We start from the raw sequence: 27,225 nt of genomic DNA on the forward strand, positions 1-27,225 counted from the left end.
CATGTGCACACAGCTCCTGGTGGGCAAGGGACATTTGTGATGCTGTGTTCTTATACATCATGGAAAAATGGAGAACCAGAAGATGACTTGGAACTGTGCTGGGGGACACTATTGTGGTGCTATGGTGCTTCTGGAAAAGCTCAATAGAGCATTGCCACCTACTTCTCTTCTGAGATATCCTGGTGGATTTGGATTCTCTGCAGTTGATGTTAAGGTACTAACTGAAAGCTGACAACTGGGGACAGTCCTTTGGCTGTGGTTTTGTACTGAGGAGAGTTTTAACACACTTTAAGAGCATCGTTGAGCCAGATTTTTGTTATGTTTACTGCTGTATGTCAGATTACTTTATGGGGAGCACTTAAGCATTGTTGAAGTACTTTAAAAAGGTTCTGTAGGGTTTTGGGAAGGACTTTTACGTATTATTTCCTCGCAATGTTTTCTGCCTCCTTTGCTCAGAGCACTTATCAGGTCCTATGCATGATTGCTCCCATGAATTCCAGTGGTGACTCTTTCGGAGGGGGAGGTAGGGTCATAAAAGAACCGCTCAGTGTCAGATTTCTTCAATGTTAATTTACTTTTATTTCCCATGTCTGTATTATCACTTAAATTGTTAACTAGAATATCTTTATGGTTTTGTTAATTTGTCTTTGATTTTTCATTTCTGGTGCTTTGAACAGCAACAGTTATCTTGCAGATTACTTCATTGTCATGAACTTTTTTTTTTATACATAAGCAAATTCATGGCTGGGAGAGAGGAGAAGAGGAAAGGGTTGTCAGAAGTGTAGCCTACAGAGAAGATACTTGTTTATGTGAAATAGAAATGTGCTGAAATGTAGGTAGATAGTAGTAGGTTTTGGGGCCTAAATTTGGGCTTGATAATAATCATATGGCCTAGTAAAATATGAGCGAAGTGAGACAATTCAGAGGGAAATTAGGACATAACCTAATTACAACATGACCTGGTTATGTCCTAAACGTGTTCTAGTTTTAACAATTTTTTAGAAAAAAATGTGAGTGTTTTAGAAAAATATGATTTGTAATGACAGTTAATATTTGCATAAGTATCATTCTATTCAGATAAAGTTTTAATATTAACTTATATTTCCGCTACTATTGTTATGGTAAAAGGTGGGTTTAATGCTAATTGATTGAGGTGTTATAAACAAAATCGCACACATTTTAAATTAGTGCATTCATCCACCTTCAAGGTACAATTAGAGAAAGTATTGCAAACCAGTTCTTCTCATCCAGGGGGCTGATCATGCCTCGATGCAACGTTTGATCTTGGAATGTGAGTATAAAGGAGTGCATGAGTATATTGCAGTGCCTGTTTGCTTTAATTCCTTATTTTAAATCAAGTCTTTAATTCTTTAAATAAAGTCTTTAATACTTACTTTAATTCTATTATTTATTTTAAATATGTTATTCACAGTTCTCCATTAAGTTATCTGTAACCATCCCAGAGGTTGCTGCTGTTCCTTAACTTTAAACTATTAATTGGGCTGTGCTGTAGTTGACTGGAGTGTCTTATTCACCAAGACAGGAGTGGAGGGAAGCCTTCTCTGGCAGGGGTGTGTGTTCTCAGTGATCTCCCAGCACATCTAGTGACAGTCCTGAGGGAGTTTCTGTGACCGAACCCGTCACAGTGGTCAGTGACCTGTATACCTCTGGTAAGGGGCTGGCACTAAAGGGATCACTGCATTGTGGGAATGACCATGGAGGGCTATCAATACCCATGAACTGGTATGTCCCCTTTTGCCCCCATCCACACTTCACTGTAGAACGGGTATGGGGACATGCCACAACAGAGACATGTGTATATACCCAAACCCCTCATGTGTGCTAGCTTTAATACACTAGACTGCCCTTCAGGAACTTGCTTCAGGGTTTCAGATGTGGACAATAGGGGGCTTATGGCACAATGCATATGTAACTGTGTACGGTCACAAGTGTAGACACACGCATGGTTTCTTTACAATGACAAAGCTTTTACGCTCCGTCTACTAAACAAGAAATTTGTTCTTATTTCTCTAGTAAAGAGGGACAGTGACGTTTCAAGATTCTTAATTTTGTTTTGGCTGCCATCTACACGATATATAATAATTATATATTAATTTGTAGCACTGTTATGATGCTCACTGAATTTAAATTAGTATCTTGCATTGTGTTATATAAGCATATGTAGTAGTTGAACTGGTTTGTGTGTATATTTTCAGATATAAAATCCAATCCAAATCCGACCCTTTGGTTAGTGCTGCCTTTCACTATGAAGGTGAATAACACAGGATAAGTAATTACAAAGGCAATATCAGCAAGCAAGAAGCAGTGCCTGTGATAGGGTGAACAGATGTCCCAATTTTATAGGGACAGTCGCGATTGTTGGGTCTTTTTCTTGTATAGGCTTCTATAATCCCCCATCCCGATTTTTCACACTTCACCTAGCCTGCGATGTGGGCATGCAGACAGGGACAATGCTCTCATGGGCCATGGCTTAACAGATATACGTTGCCAGTGAGATGGAGTGTGACACTGGCATTTTGTGAATACACACCCACAAAACAAAAAGTAGAAAGCTGAGATGAAAGTTGGCCAAATAACTTCCAAGAGTTTACAATGGTACCTGCAGTGAATACATGACAGCTTTATTAACACTAAACACTTGGGTCCTGATTCATCACCACATTACTCCAGCTTTATGCTGGTGTAACTCAATAGACCTATGCAGTGGTAAATCATGCCATGTATTCAGCTGGCCCAGCACGTGGTACCATACCCTCCCACACTGGGATTTTTTTAAATTTGCATTTAGCAATGGATCTGGCTAAGCCTCACTGTCTCTGAGCTTGGTGACAGTATGCCAAGGTCTGGCCCTAAGTTTTCACACTGAGCTAATTATATAGCGTACCTTTTTTATAAGATGAAGTGACATTTCTCCCAAATACTTCGTTGTTGAGAAGAAGTGTCCATATTGTATGGCCCAGCTTCCAGCAGTTCCTAATACATAAAAATGTCAGAATTTTCATAAATATCATCCAATGCTTTATTCAGGTAGTCACACACAGTCTTCATTTGACTGTGTTTTGGAGTGAACAGACCAGATTTTGTAAATAGGGCCTCTATTTGTACATGCAGAACTATGTGTATGCATTCATACGTATGCAGACTTTTATTCATCATGACTTGCAAGTACAAGAAAGCGAATTCATGGGCAAACCCTATTTGTGTCCACACTGAGAATCTGTAGCTTCTATCATTTGTGAATCCAAGTGATTGAGGAAGAAAACATTTTACAGGCCAACTGAGAACTATTTATACAAATTGGGTCCTCTATGGTTTTGAAAAGGTGAGAAGTTTACAAACACCAAACCAGTGTTCAGCTTTTTATAGCTTATCTCCAAGGAAACAATGGTTATGTGCTTCCAGGTGAAAGAAAATGTTAAAAGTCCTGTTCACACAGAAGTTATAATTAATTCATGTATTTATTTACTGGCATTTCTATGGCTCATTACCATGGCATTTGTACACTAACAATCAAAAGGTCATTCCTATGGGCAAATATAAAACTTTGTTCACATTTATTTCTCAACACCTGTCATTGGTTCAGAGTTGTTGAACATCAGATGGAAGAAGAGCCCTAGAGCGCTCTCTACAGGATCGCACAGCTTCCAAAGTAGTCAAAGGTACCATAAGAGGAATACAACCCCGTACCCCTACAACTAAAATAATAAAGAAGACTTTTCTCCTTTTGTGTCATTAACATCGCTGAGGGGGATTGTCTCGATTCCTGCCAATCCTTTTTTACACTTCAGCTGCACAATACACATAGGAAAAATGAGAGGAAGATCAATGTTTTATTATTTTTAAAAGGGTTTGTCATATTCTTGAGGGTCTTCCTTCAGGTTCCTGCCAGCTGCTAGAGGCACCAGCCAAAAAGCTGAGTACCCAAATTATACGACTCAAAATAAACATTTTCTATTTGACCTGTCACTCATGACGTCAGATTACTTCATTCTATATTCTTGTTCTTTTCTTTCCCTATAGTCAAGCATGGAGAAAGGAAATCCTTCCTTTCCCTATTTGTTTTAAGGGCCATATATTGTCCTTATTGCCCCTGTGAAACTCTCATTAATGTCAGAGGAAGTACTCTATGTGGATACATTGCCTTAAATGTATTAAAGCATCTCTGTGAAGACTAGTACTCAGCTGTGCATAGAGTCAATAAGCCACTGTCAACAATCTTTCTTTTTCACATCTTAATCAAAGGGAAAGGAAAGTAGCTCATACCAACCTGAGCACCATAGGGTCTTCTGTTTTGCCCTAGCTCGCTACAGAAATTTGTTTTGATGCGAGAAGCAAACTGTTGCAGGCCCTGATAAAAGGAGTTTGTTACATTTCTCTTTAAAAAGTGGTAATTTAAATGAAATAAAGTTCAGTACTTGAAGCACAAGGGTGAGTCTCATGTTTTCATAAAACCCTTACTTAGAATGTAGTTGAGGACTTACAATGTAACCACTTCTGCCTCTTAATTCACCTTATTATGCATTCCTATTGTGGTAGCACTTAGGTGCCCCACTCATGGACCACAGCCTCTTCGTGCTAGGAGCTGTACAAACACAGAACAAAAAGATGGCCCTTATCCCAAAGTGCTTACAAAATAGCTGTTTGACCTCCTGCTATATAGCAGCATACATGTAATCACACACAACTGCTGGGACCCCAGGTGCATCAGTAAAATATTCCCATTTTCATTTTTGTTGCTATGCTGCTTATATTCTTTGCCATGCTACTGCTACTCAGACAATGTGAATATCAGTGGTGGATTAAAGACCTTATGTTGTCTTATAATAATTTGATTCTGTTTCCTGGTTCTTTTTAGTTCTCCTAAAAACAACTCCCTAACTTTTTGTGTTTTGCAGCAGAGTAATTTGACATTCATTTGCAATCAAATGTTAAATACTATAGGCACCTACAGTATAATTATACATTCTTTTTAGGTTTTATAGGGTATTGTATATTAAGTCGAAAGTGATTTCAAATAATACATTCAGAGCTCTGAAGCTTCTCTACCATATGCTAGCAATAACAGCCCTGCTGGGAAGTATTATCACTCAGCAATGCACTACACCCCCTCTCCCAGATAGGCCTCCAGCAAGTTCCCTATACCAGAATGGAGGACGAACACTGTTCTGGTGCAGACAGGGGCAAGGAGCAGTCAGGGGCCTATTGTGTTTCAACAAGTTTAAGCAACGATAGAAATTACACCGCAGAGTCACCAGTACTTCCAGAACTAATGAGAAGTCCGCTGTTAACTCTTTCAGGACTCACCTCAACAGCTGAGAGGTGTAGACCAGAGCCTGTTATGCCAGCATTATGCTACTCAAGGATTCCTCCACACTGGAGAATGCCTAGCTGTCTGATTAGAGAAGCTATACCGTCCCTCTGAGTTGTAGAAATGGAACAAACCCCCAGCGAGAAGGTATGAAACCTCAGAGTGCAACATTGCAATTCAAACTACTAGGCACCTCTGCTTGTTCCTGTCTAATGGCCCCTACATTAATTGAGGTTATTACTTCCCTTTCAGCAAGGGAAATATTCTAACTCATTCACCTAGTGTGATTGAAACCAACACATTTCCTCCTTGCAATTCATTTACACTTCAGCATTTCACCCAGTGCTCTGTGGTGAGAGTCATTAACTGCAGCATAAAGCAGTATCCATTTCAGAAAGTCGATGCAAGGTACCAAAATCCCCTCTGGTACCCTTGTTATAAAACTTTCTACATTCAAAGACCTACATCTTTCTCCAGGTCAAAACAATTATTTTGAAATGGAAAGTTTTACTAAAAGTAAATGCTTTGAAAGTGAGACTTCCCTACTGAAAAATTGTTGTTCTGAAGTCCAAGTAAGAGAAATCTCTGACACTTGGGGCAGAAATAAAGCTAATAATTTGTCTTCAGAGGTTTAATGAACTGTACACTAAACATGCATTTAATTGTTAAACCGGGGAGAAAACACACTGCTGGGGCTTGATTTAAACTCTCCAGCTTTCTAACCAACTCCTCTGTCACTAAACTAAAGGGCCATTCCAGAAGGACATCAGTACTTCTCCTTCTGTACTAAACCCACATTTCTTTAGAGAGTTAAGGATCATAATAAAATCTGTTCTAGAAAAGTCATGTTATGTGAGTGGGGGAGAGGAATGTCTATTTCTGACAAATTATTAGCAATTAAAAATATATATACACAGAATATCAAACAGAGGCTAGAGCACAAAAAATTCAGTCTTATTTATAATTTAGCTCCATCATGAATTCTTAACAGACCAGCAAATAGAAAAAATCAACATCTGCCCTGAGACAGCAGAAGGACAGATAGTCGAGAACTAAATTTTCAATAAACCGCGACCTGGAATGAAAAAACTTGATCGGAGACCACTCTTTGAAAACTTGACCCAAACGTTGAAAGTATATTTAATATTTTTAAACACACTGTATATTTCAAAACTTCTGTTCCCTATATTTTCAAATCAACGTCACCCGCATTTAGTTAGGGCTTATTATGGGCTACATATATTGTGACAGACAGGGAAGGAAGGAGGAAGCCAGCTTCCGCCTGTGCTGATATGACCTACATAAGGTCCACCCACAATCATAGCCCCTATCTTCCAGGGAGCACAAGAGCTGCTATTAGGTCACTGTCCCTGAGGCTGCAATTCTAAATGGACCGTGTGCATGTTATGAAAGGTGGAGGGTAGTTATTCCCTTGGGAGCTTTGGCTCTATCCCACACAAAAGCTGGTGGAGCTGACATGCTGCACACAGGAAGGGTATTAAAGGGCTAATTACTGACCCCTCAGCACACCTGTGTAGAACGTCTTCCCAAATGGGTAGAGGGAGTGGTCCATCTCTGCACCACTGCTTACAATAGGCTGTAGCTAAATGGCACAGTTTAGCCCTGTTTGATCATTAGCATAAGCAGATAAGGGGATCTGCTTGTCCCCAAGTCGGATGTTTGCAGGTAAGACTGCAGACTTTGGAATTCAACTACCAAGGGGTCCCTAATTTAATCTCCAGAATAACGTCTACCCCATAGATCCAAAATAGTTCTCAGAACACAGACAGATACTCTCCACATGCCAAACTATTTAGTTAAGTATAATGACCGTTTTTGGATTCACCACTCACCTATAAAAGGTATGTCTGTATTAAAGGCACAGTCCTGTCTGCAATGGATCTGCTCATCAGAACAATCTGTAACATTTACACAGGATGGGGAGGATGCTTTCAGTGACTTTTTCCAGTGTAAAATAGCACTAACACGTCAAGACTTAAAGTAGTGGTTCTCCAAGTCTTTTATCCTATAGACTACTTTGAGTAAGATCCTTGCACAGCCAGCCTTCTATCTCAGCCTCCCAATTCCCTCACCACATGGTTCACAAAAAGTGTTTCATTCTTCAGACCATCAGGAGAGATTCTGCAGATCACAAGAAGTCTAATTACTGCAATCTGACAACTGGTATTTTAGAGACTGTTATTGGTTATGTGTATGCTAGCACAGGGGTGTGCCCCAAGAAACAAATTCCACAAGGTGTAGTTGACCCAGCCTTGACCACCTCCCTGGCCTTCCTTGACTGCTCTCCCATTCTTTAAAATTAAAATGCTTCAGTATAAAGCATGTGGGTTACATTTTCATCAATAATTACAATGTAAATGGTGAATTACTGCAGTAATAATATGCTGGCCAGTTGTTTTCTGTTCCAGGTATGAAGTGCTGCTGAGCACAGGATGCATCTGGCCTGTATCTAGGTTGGTGAAAAGTTCTCTCATTTTCTTTGTGGACAGGACTCTTTACCTGGTAATTTAGTAACATACAATTCATACAGTCCCCTTATTCAACAACAAAGATTTGGACCAGGTGCCTTTTAGATGCCAACATTTGCTTATCCAGGTAATCAGATGTATGTTCCAAGAGAGATTCTTGTTGTGTAGATATCAGTTAGGCCATCTACTCACAGAAACAAAAATCCAGGTAGTGGAGGAAATAAAGGTTTTTGAGAAGACGGTCTGATTGGAAACTATAGGCTATTGGACATGTAGATGGATAACCAGAATATTCAGAGTTGTAATAGTAAATACTAAAGAAAAAAGTTTTGAAGGGATATACAAACTCATGTTTCATGGCTATCAGAGGTTCAGAGAAAATTTCCCTTAGGGGAAAAGGGAGAGGGTTAGATTATCCTATAACTGCTTATTATGACGCAGTGATGCTAGCCACAGGTATGTATTCCTATGTTCCCATGTAATAAATGTCATGAGTGCAAAGAATATGAAGATGAGCACAGAACTGCAGTATATTAAAATGTAGAGCTGGTCAAAAATGGGATTTTTTTCAGTGGAAAATTGATATGAAAATGATGACATCCATTTTCACCTAAAGATTCCCCAGAAAATTTCAAATTTTCAGTGGAGGTGAAATGTAAATCTAAAATTGGAATATTTCAATTCTGAAATGTAACCATGGTGCTTATGAGAACTGTAGTTCAAGTAATTTGTGCTCTCATTCTTCTCTATAGGTTGGGTTTCCTGATCAGACTACATCTCCCAGGAGGCTCCACTTGATGAAAGGAGGTAGTGCATTGTGGCAGTTACATGCCAGTAGTAGCTCATGATAGATGAAGTCTGGGTGGAAAGCATGAGGCATATGAACTACAACTCCCATGAGGCACCACTGCAGCACTTGCAAATCAAACAATTTTGGTTTTCAGCCAGTTTCCCAAAAATACGTCTAAATTTTCCAGGGAAAACAGATACTTCTTGCAAAAAAGTTTAGTTGAAAATTCCATTTTCCATAAATAATTAGCCTTATTAAAAAGGCTGGCCTAAGCATAGTGTTTGTTGACTGAATAAAACAATAATACTTAGTACTTTACATGTTCAAATCACTGTATAAACAATTACTAATTAAAATGAAGGAAGACATTGTCTGCAGTCCGTAATCAAAGGAATATTACAAGCAGGCTCTTACCCTGGCATTCATGTGCAACTGTATCAGAAATACCAACGGTAAGATATTAAGCCAGACAACTGGGAATAACTAATGTTTAGAATGAGCCAGAATAGCAGCCTAGTGCTAAGGAATCAGTTTAGCTGTTTAAAATACAGGGACTTCTTACAAGCATTATCAAGTACTAAAACCTATTCAGCACAAAGAAACTTTAATGCCAGCTCCTTTGCCTGATGGACCACGTATGAGGATAGCTGCAAACTCATGCAAGTACAATGCACAGAGATATGTAATAGTAGTTGACTATTTGACATGTTTACTGGTGATATTACTCTTGCCAGCCACATCCTGCAAGAAGGTGATAAAGAAACAAGGTGCCTCTTTTCTCACTAGGGATTCCTTATCAGCTAATTTTCAATAATGGAGCTCAGTTTTCTCCTGCAGTGTTCATTGTTTAGCGATGCCTGTGGTTTCAAGCATGTGACCTCAAGTCTACGCTATGCCTACGTGTATAGAGCAGCAAATAGAGAGGTTCAGCCAGCCAAAAGAATCCTGAAGCAAAATGACCCATTCCAAAGCAATGATGAGCTACATAGCAGCCAACACCTGTTCAAGCAATGGGAAATAATCCAACACAGTTGTTAATGGCATGTCAGTTGTACAATTGCCCTAACAATCTAACACTTCATTGGCCAGATTTTGCTAATGTTAATCAGGCAGATAAAGCAGCAAAATGAAAGTTCTTTAATCCTTAGTATATCTTGACTTGTCTCAATGAGAATATCAATTTTGGGATGAATTTTTGCAAATTTACTTTTAGCAATATTATCTGGATACTTTTTATATCATTTTAAAAAGTTTGCAAAATTCTCCAAAGATTAATTCAGATACTGATAAAAAAAATACAGAGGGTGATAGGGAATATGGGCTCATGAAATTTTTGCAGTATACATGGAAAATAAAAGAATTGGTATGGCAGATAGGAGTAGAACCCACACCTAAGGGTAATAGCAAATAATGCCTGTCAAAGAGATTGGTAACCAAGGGTACCCCCTTGATCTTTCCCTCTGCACATGAAATGACTTTAAAATACAGAAGTGAATAGAAAGCCTCTTGTGCAAGGATAAGCCAAAATTTGAGGGGGAGGAACATTAATTTACAACTGGAAAAAAATCTGTATTTATCAAGTCCTGAACTGCTTGTTTTAGATGATACAATGTCCAGCAAGGAAGGAGAAAGTGGATATCTGCCTTCTGGAACTTGTTTACTTATTGCTCATAAAGCACAACAAATCTGTACATTTTTCTTCATTATTATGATATTTGTCTATTTTTGATACAGTGCCCTTAGGACCTATGGCAAATGCCAGAGAAGATAAGGGTCCAGAGTCAGAGAGGTACTTGGACACATAATCCCCAGATTTCAGTGTCACTGCACTCCACAAAACTCTTGCTTGGCTGCCACCTAACTGTGTAAGCGCCTAAATTCAGTTGGTGCCTATGTGTACACTAAGAGCTAGGGGTACGATTTCCCTGCTCGCGTACGTATACTTGTGCTAGATCTCATCAAGCTAGTGCAAGTGTGAATAGCAGCATAGCTGTGGTAGCATGGAGAGGGGCAGTAGAGGTCTGGCTCAGCCGTGCAAATACATACCCACTGATTGTAAACAATCTATATTTTGGCTGCAAAACTTCTCTAGGTGTCCAAGTTTCTGCCTCTGGGCGTGCACATTGCTGCCTCCTTCTAGGCATCTGGATGCCTGTCTCTTGTCTATGCTCCAGTACAATGCACGAACAGGGGGATGATAGGTTTTTCTCCACTGAGCTCACCCTGGCCATGATCAGTGGAGTGATGCAGGCACTAAGTCATTCTCACAAGAAACTACTTAGGCACCTCAGCTATCTAGCTCCAGGAGAGCGGTTCCTAGCCATGGATTTCTAGCAGTGGTAGGTGTCTGCCTGCAGCCTGAATTTAAGTGCTTCTCTCCCTGCGAGGGGCAGGGCTTAACTCACAGCCCTCTCATCTGCATCTCCACTGCCTAGTTTAGGTAGTTCCCTGCTTAGCGTGCTTGCTTTTGTGGATTGCATTCTTAGGCACCTGTCTCTCCACATGCATTGTACAGGGAGCCTAGGTGCCTAACCCAGGCTTTGTAGATTGTTTTATTGTTCTGTGAATCTATGCCAAGGTCCCTATGCCCAGCATCTTACAGTCTATGGGCCTGATCTCTGTCAGCTGAGCTTGTAGCATAAACTATAAAGCACACCAGAAAAGAAACGGAGTTGGTTTCCTTTTCCCACACTATTATTCCACAAATGTTATAGTCCGAGTCCATGTGTTGCTATTCAGATTATATATATATTTTCTGACTTTGAAAAGCTACATCTCATTGGATCTGGTTAGACTTTCTATTTATCTATGGTATTTCTAAACTCATCCATGTATTCTGGAGCTGCTCATTTTGATCCTGAGTCAGCAAAGCATTTAAGCATGGGAGAAATCCGATTGGCTTCAGTTGGATTACACATGCACTGAAAGCTACACATGTGCTTTCAGTGCTTTATTAAATGGGGAATGGGGGAGGCACCTTTGGGCCTGATCTAGAGCCCATGGTAGTCAACAGAAAGACTCACCATTGACTTCAATGGGCTTAGCAACGGACCCTTGTTCTGAACTATTTGCCAACTTTTAACTCGGATAGTATGATAGTCCTTTTTATTTGCTCTAAACTTGGTGCTGGTAAAAAGTTATTCCAATGATCAGAAGCAGAAGATAAGACAGATGAGATGCTATGATGAAAAACCTAGAAAAAGAGGTTACATTAATTTATTTTAGGTAGCAGTTCAGAAAACTTCAATTTTGTTTTATTTTGTTAAAACACTGGTTTTTTTACTAAAAAAAAAATCTGATTATTAAGAACCTGAGATTCGATTAAATGATTTTTAAGTTGTGATTTTACACAACATTAACTACATGATTTTCATGCTTTTTCCTCTATTGTTTTGGTGGATTGTTTTACTGGGACACTGTTTGATGTGAAAGCTGCTTTAAATAGCTTTTGGAAAAATCGCTAAACAAAATTCCGAGTTAGCAGTAGGATTTTGGCAGGAAAACTTTTGATTGATAAAATGATACACTACTCAAAGTAACAAACAATGTCAACATATCAGGACACGAAGGCTTACAACTGTTTAATGTAAAACACTGTTTGTTATTATATAAATATAACACGAATCAGAATGTTTTCTTTAAAAAACTTGGTTTACTAATCTGCTGAAGATGGCAGCTATAACAGATATGTTTTTAAGACTCTAACTTGGTAAATGTTACACTCATTATCAACCAAAACATTCGGTTAGAATTCAAAGTTCTTGAAACCTGAGGTGAAGATGTAAATTTTGTTCTTTTGGCAAGTAAATTATGAGAAAGAAAAGAGAAATACAGCTGAAGACAAATACAGCTTAAACCTATATATCCAAAATACTGTTTTACTTGCAAAGCTTAATTGATAGGTATAATTATGTTTAAATTTAAAGATCCAGCTAATTTTACCTATATATTTAACATAGCTTTATAGATATCTCTAGGTGGCTAATTGTATAGCTAAATTGGAATCTAACATATTTGTTTATAATAGACAAATTACTGTAGTATATAGATGTTTTATGAATAGTAACAAATCTGTCAAAAATAATCAAATTCTCAACTACATCATAACTTTTGCTACTCTTTTTGGTCAAGTTCTTGAGTACTTATTTAGAAGTTAGATTAGATACTTCACTTTCTCGCAGAATGAATTCAGACATTTACCATTTTTCTGCCATGGAACTGATTTTTAGGTTTGCTTGTGTGTGTTTTAGCTGATCAAATACTGAAGGATATGCATTACTCTTAAGTTCACTGGAACTTGGACAAATGTATGGACAAATGGGTGTTCAGGCTGAATAATGACAGAATATAACCCAGCTCTCCAAACTCAAAATCATTTTCTAATCTCTCTCTTACATCCCACCACTGTATCATGCTGAAAACCCATAACCTCCTCCAAAGCCTTAAGCACTTGCTTAATCCAAACCTCCACACAAATATCTCCCACCTGCTTCATGTATCAGATACTATTATGCATTAGGTGTTAAATGTAAGAAAAAAGGTGGAAGTTTGATTTTTCCTTTAGATGTAGATTTTCACAAAGCAGATCAAGTACTGCATTCAGGCATAAGAGAATTCAAAGGTTATTTGTCTAGAGCTCATCATAATTCATTGGATTTTGTATCGCTTATGAGAAGATTTAGTAAACCAAACCAAAGTGTCACTCTTTAAAAATCAGGATAACACCTGGAAAGGTAGAGCAATAGATTTTAGTTTTGTGAAATGATTAAACTAAGTTAGCTTAATTCAGAGCAGCAGGGGCAACAGATGTTGTTGTCTGAGTTTATTTTCTCTTGTTGCCAGGTGGGATTAGAGAAATCAACACTGGAACACAGAAGGAATCTGCAGAGTTGTCTTTCTAGTCCTTTGGCTTAGCCTAGCACTGCCCACCACAATATGTGCTGTGTGACTTTATTTCCAAACAGTTAATATAGGTGTGGCATGCAGTAGAGCTGCTTTTAAGGGTAAATCTTCTCTCCAGCACCTATCCTCAAGCAGCTGACCTGAGTACCAAGGACCTCTGCAGGAAGAATCCCCCCCAAGCCTGCAGAATAGCAACAGACACAATCTGTGGGCTACACAAGTGGTTCTCAATGCCCGTCTGCCGCTTGTTCAGGGAAAGCCCCTGGCAGGCCGGGCTGGTTTGTTTACCTGCCACGTCCGCAGGTTCAACTGATCGCGGCTCCCACTAGCCGCGGTTCGCCGCTCCAGGCCAAATGGGGGCTGTGGGAAGGGCAGCCAGCAGATCGCTCGGCCCGCGCCGCTTCCCGCAGCCCCCATTGGCCTGGAGCAGCGAACTGCAGCCAATGGGAGCCGCAATCGGCCAAACCTGCGGACGTGGCAGGTAAACAAACCAGCCCGGCCTGCCAGGGGCTTTCCCTGAACAAGCGGTGGACCGGCTTTGAGAACCACTGGGCTACACAATAGTGTTCTGGGCCTTAGTGCTGGTACATACTGGGAATCATGGCCCCAGGATGCCAGGCATTGTACAGGGATTTTAAGCAAAAAGAAAGTTCCCGCCCCACAGAACTTACAATATTACATCAAGACCCCACAGTAAGGCAAGAAAAGTAAAAGGATTGGGAAGGGTGATTGTCAGTGCAATACTTTCTTGTTTCACAGAAAGCAGTAGTGATTTCTGCCACCTGTGACGTGGGGTGGGGGGGAAGACAACTGGATGCACACAGCAGTGGAACTTCTATTCAAGCCACTGTTATAATGATTAGTTATCTAATACATCTAGCCAGTCAGGGTCAGGGCCGCATTGTCCTAGGCACTGTAGAAACTCATAACAGACAAGCCCTGCCCCAAAGACCTTACAGTCCAGATAGTCAGATGAAGAGTGAAGAAACAGAGATGTAACCTACAATCAGAGTGATCCTTGTCTCCAGCCTGCCCCTACCCCACCTGCCCTGTGCCAACACACACACAGTCTGATCCCCTGGCACAGTAGAATCACACTGGCTCCAAAGGGGCCCTCCATACCTGTGGGGGTGGGGACAGAATTTACTCTTTGACAGTAAGCCAAACAGGAATCATAAAGTTATTACTAATGTGCATGAGCCCGAATTTCCTCACTCAGGGCATAGTGCTGATTACCATGAATAGTCTCAAACTTCAGTAAACCTTATCCACATGCACCTGTGAATTTAGTCCCTGTTTGTTACCTTGCTTCCTGAATGTAGGAACATAGGCCCCTGTAAGAGAGTGGCAGACTGAGACTACATGCAGTGCTCTTCTGATGAGTTGCTCTAGGCTCAGGTGCTAAAATCCTGCATTAAGATTCATAGGAAGAACATCTGAGTCATGGTGGGAGGTGAGTCCAATTACCTCCAGCCAGGTTATAAAGAGGCCCATCCTCTACAGTAGGATAGTGTAGGAAAGGAAAGCCCCAAGGGCAATCAAACTCAGAGAGTAAGCTTAGATTTATGTTGCTTTTTTGTTTTTGAAGGACCAGTAAAGTCCAACCCTGGAAAGGGAGTGTATCTAGATATTAACTCAGCTCTGCTCTAAGGATAGACTAGGATCAGCCTGTTCAATATTCTGCCCCTCACTCCCTAGCCTCCCAAAATCTACTTTTCCACCTGCATATTCGATTGCAGGTCTGTTGTAGTGGCTCACAAGTTGTTAAATTAAGGTGATTGTTGCTCAATTTGACAGAAGTGAATGGATTATGTTTCAGGTCATTGGTAGTAGTGGCTCAACACAATGGAAAAAACATAAGACTATCTGCAATTATGTAAAATCATGCAGAACCAATAATAATGGCAGAGAAACAGTTTTCCCCTCCCCTCCAAATCTTCAAGGTGTAAGTAAGTGCAAAATTGAGAAACAGAACCATACATATTAATGAGACACCACCACTAATCAAAATCCATTGTCTTCTGCCAGTTCAATCAACAAATCATTATAGAAGATAATATTGAACTCTAAATGTTTATAAACAACTTCAATTATTTTATTGCAGTAATAGGTCTTTGAAAGCAATCAGGCTTAATATTTTATCAGAAGACCAGAAAGACAAATTTGTAGATCAACCAAATGCATTGAGAAAAACATTAACTTATGTAAACTGTTGAATAAAATGTTCAGCTTAATATAAATGTCTGTGCTTTTTCTTGGTGCCTAAATAAACTAACCACAAACTACTATTATAGAAAGATTGTTTAGAACTTAATAGGGATAAAACCAGTCACATTCAATGGGAATTTCATAAGTGCTTCTGAGAACCACTCCACAAACCTATGAATAGGAAATCTTAATCTTGCTATAGGTTTTTTGAAACTTCTTTACAGTTCCATAGAAAGATAGCATTCTACAGGACGGTTAAAATAATTCTTCCACTCTTCTGTTTTCGTATTCATCGGGTAGTATTAGTTTTTTGTTGACTGCACTTCAAGGTGTTCTTGTTCTAGAGTTTCTTTGTTGCAGGTTTTCTTTGCTTGTATTGCATTATATTCCGAATGACTGTCTGGACCACCTGAGTCTGTATTTCTGTTATTCATCACTGACGCGTTTTGTTTCCTCTAGCTGTTTTTCTAACCATTGAATACGCTATCATTCAGGTACCTGTGTTTTCCTTATGCCATATTTTATTACATAGTATTGTATAGTATTGTATTCCATAGAACTCTTTGAAAATACTATAAAGCTGTGTCTTTATCTTGGGGTTGTGGTGATGTAAATATATATAGTTATAATATTAATTATACTAAATATTATAAATCAGTATTATATTGCAAGAGATTTTATTTATCTACCTGTACATACGCATATCAGTGTGGCATGACCAGCTTCTCTGCATGAGGTAGAAGAGAAGAAAACTTCCTGCATCCACCCTCACTTGTGCACAGCCCCGTCTAGCCCACTATGCCTTTCTCTGCACACATCTATTCTGTATACATTGTTGAACCTCTCAAGATTTCTTGCATCATCCCATTCCATTTCACAGCACTTCAAATTAACATGAGACTTCCACTGTCCAATCTTGATATTAATTAGGTAATACTTATTCAGCACTGCGCAAATGTACTCCACTATGCAACTACTAAGTATTATTGTTATTATATTTTTAATGAAGCCATTTTGACCTGCAACGGTGTCCAAGGGCTAGCATAAATGTTAATATGTCCAGCTTCTACACAGTGCCACAGACAACCAGAAAATCACTTTTCATTTACTTTGTGAAACAAAGGCCCAAATGAGTTTTCTATTAAATTGACCCTTCCTCCAAAAAAGGAAACGTCATTTGGTTTAACCTCAATTATTATTTAATTATTAATTCGCATTAGTGTAATACCAGCAATGTACCTCGAATTCATATTTATAGGGTAGGATTTTCAGAAGCAATCAGCATGGCCTAACCACTCACAACAACAAAACCTCCATTGACTTTCAATGAGAGCCTACACTGAGCGCTTCAAAAAATTCAAACCACGGTGCATTTAAAACAATAGAATATTTTTTACTAGATTTGGGGGTTTGTTATATTTTGGTAGCTACATGCTGGCTTCTGTGTACATCATTTAAAAAAGCAATATTGGAGGGCTTTTCCATCTCCAGTCCCTATGAATCATTGTTCTATTGCAGTAGTTGCCCAGATGGACATGGTGTGATGCAAGGCACATTCTGTTCTAAGCCTGGGAGTGAGAGCTGCGATCTGCTGAGCTCTGTTCCCAGGCTTGTCAATGAATGGTTCACACTTTGGGATTGCCAAATTTCTTAGCTTATCTGTAAAATGAGAATAATACTTATGTTACAGAACTGCTCTGGGGCACACTTAAAGATGTTTTAAGTGCTACAAAGAGCTATAATAGTGCTAAGCCTCATATTACACACATGCAAACAGACACACAAGGACTTTTTTCTACAGAGAGACACTACAATGCAAGACCATCTGTTCCTAGGCTCAGAACTATGATGATAATGTTCAGCCTGATTATGGCATAACCATAAATCTGTGAAAAGAAAAGGAGTACTTGTGGCACCTTAGAGACTAACCAATTTATTTGAGCATGAGCTTTCGTGAGCTACAGCTCACTTCATCAGATGTATACCGTGGAAACTGCAGCAGACTTTATATACACACAGAGAATATGAAACAATACCTCCTCCCACCCCACTGTCCTGCTGGTAATAGCTTATCTAAAGTGATCAACAGGTGGGCCATTTCCAGCACAAAACCTGGATTTGTGCTGGAAATGGCCCACCTGTTGATCACTTTAGATAAGCTATTACCAGCAGGACAGTGGGGTGGGAGGAGGTATTGTTTCATATTCTCTGTGTGTATATAAAGTCTGCTGCAGTTTCCATGGTATACATCCAATGAAGTGAGCTGTAGCTCACGAAAGCTCATGCTCAAATAAATTGGTTAGTCTCTAAGGTGCCACAAGTACTCCTTTTCTTTTTGCGAATACAGACTAACACGGCTGTTCCTCTGAAACCTGTCATAAATCTGTGAAAATTAGTGATGAACAAACCACAATTTGAGGGGTTCAATTTGCTTAAGCACCTGGATAGTAGCATGCTGCTTCTCCAAAGTTTGCACTAATTGATATGAACTTTTGGAGAACTCACTTCTTTCTTTCTGACCTGCTCTTTATTTTCTGTCCATTTCCCAGCCTCCTCCTGTCCCAGTGTTCTTTGCTTTCTTGACACCCAACTCGCTATTCTTGACACTCAACAAATCTCTCTAATCTCTTATCTCCTCTTCCACAAACCTCAAGAGATGCTTAGATCCCTCATCATGTCGTTCCTTGCCTTAAAAAACGACCTGAACAATAACTAACTCCACAACTTCCTCTTGCTCACTCCAAATGGCCCCTTTTTTAATATTCCATTGAGAGAAGGAAGTCTCAGGTTTAGCATATTCTTTGCTAAGTTTTGTTTTTGTGCTGACTTCCCATCTCACAAGTTCTGGGTCTTTCCCAAGAAAGTGATACCTCACAATTGTAAGCCATCTTCCAAACCAACCTGGGAAGCAAGGGAACTCAGGAGATTTAGAGACAGCACCAGCCCTGAAGAGTTTGGCAGATTATTTAAGACCCTAAAATTGATTTTAACAGAAGTAGGAGGCCTACTAAGAGTGGAGGTTTGAAAGAGAGATTAAAGGAATTTATCCAAACCTTTAGAAATGTGGGTTTCAAACTGAGATTTAAGCTAAGGCTTGGTCTTAACCAGACATATTCTTACTGTTCCTAAACTAGTTAACAACTCAAAATAAAATCATAAAAGCATAGAAGATTACGATTGGAAGAGACTTTAGGAGGTCCTCTAGTCCAACCCCCTGCTCAAAGCAGGAACAACACCAACTAAATCATCCCAGCCAGGGCTTTGTCAAGCCAGTCCTTAAAAACCTCTAATGATGGAGATTCCACCACCTCCCAATGTAACCCATTCCAGAGCTTCATCACCCTCCTAGTGAAATAGTTTTTCCTAATATCCAACCTACACATCCCCCACTGCAACTTGAGACCATTGCTCCTTCTTCTGTCATCTGCCACAACTGCGAACAGCCTCACTCTATCCTCTTTGGAACCCCACTTCAGGTAGTTGATGGCTGCTATCAAATCCCCCCCTCACTCTTCTCTTCTGCAGACTAAATAAGCCCAGTTCCCTCAGCCTCTCCTCATAAATCATGTGCCCCAGCCCCTAATTATTTTTGTTGTCCTTCACTGGGCTCTCTCCAATTTGTCCATATCCTTTCTGTAGTAGGGGTCCCAAAACTGGATCCAATACTCCAGATGGGCCTCTCCAGTGCTGAATAGAGGGGAATAATCACTTCCCTCAATCTGCTGACAATGCTCCTACTAATGCAGCATAATATGCTGTTAGCCTTCCTGGCAACAAGGGCACACTGCTGACTCATATCCAGCTTCTTGTCCACTGTAATCCCCAGATTCTTTTGGGCAGAACTGCCACTTAGCCAGTTGGTCCCCAGCCTCTAGCAGGGCATGGGATTCTTCTGTCCTAAGTGCAGGACTCTACACTTGTCCTTGTTGAACCTCATCAGATTTCTTTTGGCCCAATCCTCCAATTTGTCTAGGTCACTCTGGACCTTATACCTACCCTCCAGCATAACTACCTCTCTCCCCAGCTTAGTGTCATCTGCAAACTTGCTGAGGGTGCAATCCATCCCATCATCCAGATCATTAATGATCGGCATTTAGGGTAGTCTGCTTGATACCAGCTGCCAACTAGATATCAAACTGTTGATCACTACCCGCTGAGCCTGACAATCTAGCCAGCTTTCTATCCACTTTATAGTCCATTCATCCAATCCATAATTCTTAACTTGCTGGCAAGAATACCGTGGGAGACCGTATCAGAAGTTTTGCTAAAGTCAAGGTATATCGCATCCACCACTTTCCCCATATCCACAGAGCCAGTTATCTTGTCATAGAAGGCAATCAGATTGGTCAGGCACAACTTGCCCTTGGTGAATCTATGCTGACTGTTCCTGATCACCTTCCTCTCCTCCAAGTGCTTCAAATTTGATTCCTTGAGGACCTGCTCTATGATTTTTTCAGGGACTGAGGTGAGGATGAGTGGTCTGTAGTTCCCCAGATTCTATTTGCTATTTTTTCTGCACATCATGATGGTTTGTTCCTGCGCCCTCAGTAAGGCTTCTTAAAAATACAGCCAGCTCTCCTGGACTCCTTTCCCCCTTATATTAGCCTCCCAGGAGATCCTGCCCATCAGCTCCCTGCAGCAGTCAAAGTCTGCTTTTCTGAAGTCCAGGGTCCGTATTCTGCTGCTCTCCTTTCTTCCTTTTCTCAGGATCCTGAACTCTACCATCTCATGATCACTGCTTCCTACATTGACATCCACTTCTACTTCCCCTACCAATTCTTCCCTGTTTGTGAGCAGCAGGTCAAGAGAAGCACAGCCCCTAGTTCTCCTAGCACTTGCACCAGGAAGTTGTCTCCACACGCTCCAGAAACTTCCTGGATTGTCTGTTGCTCTTTCAGCAAATGTTAGGGTGATTGAAGTCCCCCATGAGAACCAGGGCCTGTGATCTGGAAACTTCTGTTGGAAAGCTGAAACTGTCCGAAGAAAGCCTCGTCTACCTCATCCTCCTGGTCTGGAGATCTGTAGGGGACACCCACCATGATATCACCCTCTAAACTTAACCCAAAGACTCTAAACAGGCTTTTCTCCAGATTCGTACTGGAGCTCTGAGCAATCATACTGCTCTCTTACACACAGTGGAACTCCTCCATCTTTTCTACCCCACCTGTCCTTCCTGGACAGTTTATACCCATCCATGACAGTGCTCCAGTCACGTGAGCTACCGCACCAAGTCTCTTATTCCAATCATATCATAGTTCCTAAACTGTGCCAGGACTTCCAATTCTTCCTCCTTGTTTCCCAGACTTCTTGCGTTCGTATATAGGCACCTAAGATAACTAGCTGATTGCCCTACTTTCTCAGTCTGAATCAGGAGGCCTCCCTGTAGCACCCTCCTCCTTGTGTTTCCTCCTGGTATCCCACTTCCCAACTTACCTCAGTCACCGTACCCTGACAAACCTAGTTTAAAGCCTTCCTCACTAGGTTAGCAAGCCTGCCTGCAAAGATGCTCTTCCCTCTCTTCGTTAGGTAGATCCCATCTCTTCCTAGCAATCCTTCTTCCTGGAACAACATCCCATGGTCGAAGAATCCAAAGCCCTCTCTCCGACACCACCTGTATAACCACGCGTTTACCTCCACAATTCAATGGTCCCTATCTGGGCCTTTTCCTTCAACAGGGAGGATGGACGAGAACATGACTTGAACCTCGAACTCCTTTATCCTTCTTCCCAGAGTCATGTAGTCTTCAGTGACCTGCTCAAGGTAATTTTTGGCAGTATCATTGGTGCCCATATGGAGAAGTAGAAAGGGCAGTGGTCCAAAATAGGTCTTTTATAATTTAAATGCTAGCAGACCTGTAACTTCAGCAGTATGATTGGTGCTACTATAATAGATCTAAGTTTTCAGCTGTAAACAACTAAGTTCACTTTGCTGTATTGCCAAATTCTAATTTACCATACATCTGTAAATTCTCAGAAGGAGTGGAGTAAGGACTAGTTATGTCACAGCTAATTAGTAAAAATAATATTGAAAAGTCATATTTGGGGGGTGCTGTCTTGAAAATATCTTGAAAAATTATGATTTTCCTGACATTATTACTTTACAGAACACCAGATTTATGTGTCTGGGAGCTGTTTGTATTTTTACAGGATCACTGTGTACTGTCGTCTTCACAGCTGTCATAGTACGTTTGGTAACATTTCAAATTCTATGATACTAATTACACCTAAAATGCTTGTGTAACTAATATGCAAGAATATTGTAAGTTTTCTGCACAGCTAAATGAACTTCTAGAGGATTTTCAGTGTTGCTTCATTTGCAAATTACATAATTACACCCTGGGTTGTATTAGATCACAAAAATGTGCACATAGTGTAAAGTCTCTGAATTTATTTAACAAGTACACATAGTGCTAGAACTTTGCATTGCAGTGCCTTTTGCTCAGTATCCCTGGAATCGCAGAGGAGACCTGTGAGCTCATCTCATCACTCCACCTAAATAGCATTCCAATAGCTAACACCACTCCCATAACTAGAAAGAAAGACTTATTCGATTATGTTGTACACTGGCTTAGAGTTTGACTTAATAATTCCCTTCAGGGTGGATTGAACATGAACAGTTTCAGCTAAAAATGATTGGTTTATGCATTTGTAAATTATAAAAACAATTACGTGAAACAACATATTACAACGTATTGCCCCAAAGAGAAGGCAATAGGTCCACATGGAGCACAATATCCACAACAGATGTCATGGTGCCAGAGACAGGCATCTGAAAAATGCTGGACAAGCTACTAGCTACTTTATGGGCTGCCCATCCACTCTCTGGAATCCTCAGGTCTTTGGCTCCCCAGGATAAACAGACTAAAGAACCATCCCCCACCTGTCTGCACATAGCAGAGCAGAGCACAGCAACAGAAAGTCTAACCTTTTCCAGGCCTACTTCTCCCCAAATATTCTGAGTAGGAGGGGGGTTGCACAGCCTTCTTTTCAGGAGAGGGTGGTGTAGAGAAAGGAGCGGATGAGGGAGAAAAGACTTGGAATGTAGGGGGCAAACGAGAGAAACCACTGTCCCCTCCCCAAACGGAGCCTCTGCAGAGATGAAAGAGGAACACTGGGCCTGCCTTGCAAGATAATACAACAAATATTACCTCAGCTTCATTTCCAGAGAACTCAAAATAATTGCACTGAGATAAAAACAGATCCTTTGCATGTGCCTGATGCCCTAATCTGAAGGCTGCTGGCAATGTATCAGTCTCAGGAACTTTCCCTTCAGGCAGTGTTTTACAGCTATGGCCCTGAGAGCCAGACTTTACAAGGAAGAGATCCTTAGTAACATTTGTGAGGGGGTTCCATGGGGTGCAAAGAAGAAAGCAAAGGGAACAGGACTGTGGAAAGGAGAAGTTCAGGTACTGTGACCAGACAGCACACTCAGGATTTTGGAGAAAACTGGAAGGAGAGAGATAGAGCAGAAACTGGAAAGGCAGATTGGAACAAAGCAGGCTTTTCCAGGAGAGGAAAGGAGATAAGAGGACTGCAAGCCAACACAAAAAAGCATAAAAGAAAGAGGACAGGTGAATATAAAGAAGAAGGATTAAAGAGGGTGTGTGTGCCATAGGGCAGGCCACCTCCCAAAACCCCTTGTGGTCTCAGGTCACTCTGTAGGCAGCCTGCCTCAGTTTCCCTCCTGCAAGGCTCCTGAATAAACACCACACATGCTTCTCTCTGTCCAAAAATTCAGAAGAAAACTCAAAGTCCCCCAGAAAATGAATGAAGTCCAACTCTATCCCCAGCTATTAGCAGGCTTCTCTTAGACCTACCTGGCTGAATGCTTGTTCCTCTGGCATTTTAAAACTCTTCTGCAGGATTCTGGTGTCTGCAGCTTCCAGGTGCCTTCTTAGTCTTTGCACTTCCATGATTTCAAGTTTCTCACCATGTTCCATTCCATACTCATCTCCCTAGGCACCCCCCCTCCTCTGCTGCTTCCAGCTGCCCTTTAACAGGCCCCATATCAAGGCTGTTAATGAGGCAGAGGTAGGTGGGACTCGCTCCCACTTAAAGGCTCCAGTCCATCCTTAATAATTCCCTTCAGAGTGGATTGAACATGAACAGTTTCATCTAAAAATGATTGGTTTATGCATTTGTAAATTATAAAAACAATTATGTGAAACAACATATTGCAACGTATTGCCCAATAGCTCCACATGCAGCACAATATCCACAACAGACGTCATGGTGCGAGACAGGGTGAGAGAGGATAGGAGACAAGAGGTCTGAGGAGTTAGAGGTAGACAGTAGTAGGGAGGCCACCAAATCAGAAGTGCGGGTAAAGGAGAAGGAGATAGAAATAAGTTTGGGAGAGGGAAAGGGAGGAGAAGAGAAAGAGCATCAGTTTTATCACTAAAAAATTGGTCAGACCTTGGATCCAGTTGGTAGCAGAGAGGAAGGGACTGGAAAGAAAATTTGAGGAAAGGGTCAAAGACAGAAGTCTGTGAGGGCTGAATGCCAATGACTCAAAAGGGAGGGGGGTGTTATTTATTTATTATTTGCTAATCACAGCCCAGGACCCCATTGTGCTAGGTGCTGTACAAACCCAGAACAAAGAATGATCCCTCTCCCAAAGAGTTTATAATCGAAATATAAGACAAGAGACAACAGATGGAGACAGACAGAGGAGTACAACAAAACAATGAGACAATATGGTAGGCTGTTGTATTAGTGCACCAGAAGACTAACTGTAATCAAGATTTTTGTAGGCATCACAGCAGAGGAGAGTTTTAAGGAAGGATTTGAAGGGGACTGATGAGGTGGCTTTGCAGATGTTTACAGGGAGCTCCTCCCAAGCATGAGGGCCATCATGGGAGAAAGCACAAAGGTGCTTGTTTGAGAATGTAACAAATGAGCAATGGAGAGTGAGATAATGGGCCGATCAAAGGGGAGCATCCAATGGAATATAATAGTTAGAGAGAGGATGCCCTGAAAGTGAAGACAAGCAGCTGATGTTTGATGCAATTAAACAAAAAGAGCCAATGAAAATAAAATTGTTTAGCAAGGAAGGGGCAGACATGAGAGAATAGAGTTCGGATTCAGCTACCCCTGTAATATCAAGACTCAAATTCAGTTAGTACTTTCAGCCTCTGCTTGGAATTTCTTGGCCATATTGTTAATGTTATATCCCTATAGGTTTCATAGTTTAGATATTATTTGTACATTATTTAACGCAGCTTGTTAGTAAGTTCTGTATTTTCATAATTTTTTTAGAATTACTTGGTTGGAAAGGAATTGTTCTCAAAGAATATAACAGTTTTGTCAGTGTTTCCTAAAACATTTTGATGTACTAATTTTCCTTATATGAAGCTAAACTCTTTATGCTGTTGTTAGATATAATTGGTTTGTATCAAGGGAGGAACACCCGTCAGTTATTCCTGGTAAGATTCCAGAGCATATTAGCAGATACTAGATAAGTAATCCTCAGAGCACCGTTATAGTAAAATGAATATTGAAGGCTCGATTTGCTGGGACTTCCACTATGAGTAAACTGGCCTTTTGTGTTTTTGAAGGAGAAGGTTACATCTTCTTCAGTTCTGATCTCTGTGAATGTACTAGAGCTCTGATCCAGAGGATCGTGCGCATATCAAAGTCACATTACAATTGCATGAAAGGCAGTGTGCATCGTTCCGCAGGAAGAAGAAGGGTTATGGGAAACGCAGTGTAACTTTGCTATGCAACTAAACTGAACCTACCATACAGAGCCAATTTTTCAAAAACATGCATAAGCACCTAGGAGTTTCCATCTTGGTTCAGACTTACTCTCTATCTTGTCTAGTGTCTTGTCTCTGACAGTGGCCAGACATGGGACTCTCAAGTACCAAAAGCTGTGCAAAATATGCTTCCGTTCACACAAAAACACATTACTGGACTTCAGTTTTCCACTCTGAATGTATATGCAATAGCATGTCTACACAAACATATCTCCGGGGCCAGGTTTACAACAGATGACTTCTTTGGAAATTTGAACGAAAATACACTCTTAAGTTGGAGCTGATTTTAGTCTTCTTTTAGAGTAATGCCTTTATTTTTTTCCACCAACATTAAACCTCCCATCTAGATGCCATTCTCTCGCTCTCTCTCACTCACACACACACACACACACACACAGAGTGAGATTCATGTTGATAGCTACATGATGCTAAAAAAAAAATCTATCGCAACATCTTTAAGGTACAGTAATTAACAGTGATATTGAAACTAACTATGTGTTCTGTCATTATAGATATTGGGCCAACATCAGACATTGTGTAAACAGGTACCACTCTTGTTGAATTTACTGGGAGCTGCGCCTATTCACCCAAGTGCTGAATTGGCTTCATCATGTACAGAGTCAGGTCTGTGTTTTGCAGGGGTTGATGCAAAGTAACATGTGAAATCCAATTCACCTCTCTTCTCAACCTCAGATTGAGCTTGACCAGCTTCATATACTTTCTTAAACTACCCCACCCGCTATTTCTTGTCTGACTGCTTGAGACCTCCCATACTCATGTGTAGCTGTAGAATAGCTAGCCACCCCTCCCTCACCTCACCCACAATGAAAGATTTTCATGCAGAAATACAAAAGAGGAGGGTAGAGAGGATTTGCTGGCCCATTGAACTGAAGAGAATAGTATTTTTAGCACATTTATGGTCTAATCTTGCATTCCTTGCAGACACAAAATTCCAATAGAATGGAAGGATATAGGTTCCACTTGCATATGCTGATTAGCTCAGGGCAAAAGCTGGATCATGATCAGATATTATGCAGCTGTGCAGTGGGGGCAAAAGAAACATTCTCCCTTATGTGACCCTCCTAAGGCCAGACAGAATTTCAGACCCCATCCTCAGGGAAAAGCTGGGTTTACTACCAAGAAGCTCTTCCAGAGCAAATGACTTGAACAGGAGTGGGGCCTGGGGGAACTATGGATACCCGCCTTCTCTAAAGCACGAGCTGCTACGCCTGGGAAGGGGAGATATGCTCCATCCTTTAACGCGATCTCACAGGTTGTTCTTCCCCCTGTGCAAGTGGAGTATTCCAAAAAGCATCCTGCCTCTTTCTTTCCTTTACTACTGTATGTTGCTTCATACCACAATCTGAACTTATACTGTGTGGGGTGGCCCCAGACAATACTCCAACGTGTATCTGAATTTAAAAATTTTAAAATACATTCTATTTTTTTTAATTCCACAACAAGACTTGTTTATTTCTGGGGAGTAAACACTGAACTATGTGGTTTTGTGAATCAATAAATGCATCAACCTGAAGTTGTAGAGCTGATTTATATTTGCGAGCTGTTTATGTCCTCATACACTCTCCAGATAAAAAATAGTTACTAATAACATACTGCCATTCATAGCTAAAGCCTCAGTGTATGCAGTGTACTTGATTAGGTAATTGCAATTAATCATTCATTTCATGCATGTGTTATGAAGGGAAAATAAAACACTGTCCAACTAGAATAAAAGGAAATGCATCTTTGA

The sequence above is a fragment of the Caretta caretta genome, chromosome 1, assembly GCF_965140235.1.
Source record: "Caretta caretta isolate rCarCar2 chromosome 1, rCarCar1.hap1, whole genome shotgun sequence".
In the NCBI taxonomy this organism is placed as follows: domain Eukaryota; kingdom Metazoa; phylum Chordata; order Testudines; family Cheloniidae; genus Caretta; species Caretta caretta.